This window comes from Pyxicephalus adspersus, chromosome 6, assembly GCF_032062135.1.
Source record: "Pyxicephalus adspersus chromosome 6, UCB_Pads_2.0, whole genome shotgun sequence".
Lineage (NCBI taxonomy): Eukaryota > Metazoa > Chordata > Amphibia > Anura > Pyxicephalidae > Pyxicephalus > Pyxicephalus adspersus.
The window spans coordinates 29,357,003-29,357,754 of record NC_092863.1 but is presented as its reverse complement, the minus strand read 5'-3'; positions in this window follow the sequence as shown (position 1 = coordinate 29,357,754).

Genomic DNA, 752 nt, shown 5'->3' with positions numbered 1-752 from the left:
GACAGCTATTTGATCAAATAGTGAGATATTGTTCAGGTCATAGAATGCAGAATTCGAACACCATTGAAGTCAATGGTGGGAGAATTCAGGATATTTTAAGGGACTATTAAGGGCTGCAAGAGCAATCAGATTGCTCCCGCAGCCCTTTAATAGTTGTATGTGTTCGTGGATAGAGTTTCTCTATCCAAGAACACAGGGCACTAGATGTGATGAATGGGGAAACTTGTCCCCATACAACCACTAGTGCCCGGGGATCGCCTGCAGTCACAGCTGTGACAAACTGCAGTTCCACTACGATCCCCGGGGAACTACAGGTTAGTGCCCCTGGGATCGCACACACTGCTGCAATCATTGAGAAGATGCCGGCTGGCAAGTATCTCTTACGTACACACTTCCAATAATTATCATTGGTAAACGAACGACGAACGATCCTGCACGATATCTTTGACCGATCGTATAGCACCGATCCTGTACATATAGATAACGACACGATCGTTCAACAATATTGTACACACGATAGATGTGATCGTTTGAACGATACAGGAAGTGACATGCACCAGGGGAAGTGAATAGTGTGTACGAACGATCGGGTCAAACGAACAAGATTCACCACACTGTTCCTTTGTCCCTCTGTGCAATATGCCCTTCAAAGTGTTCTCAAGGAAGAAGAAAGCAGCTCTTGCTTTGATGTGTCTGCTTAGTGCTGAGGAGGAGGATATTGAGAAGAAGCGGCGAATGTGGTGTAAGGATTG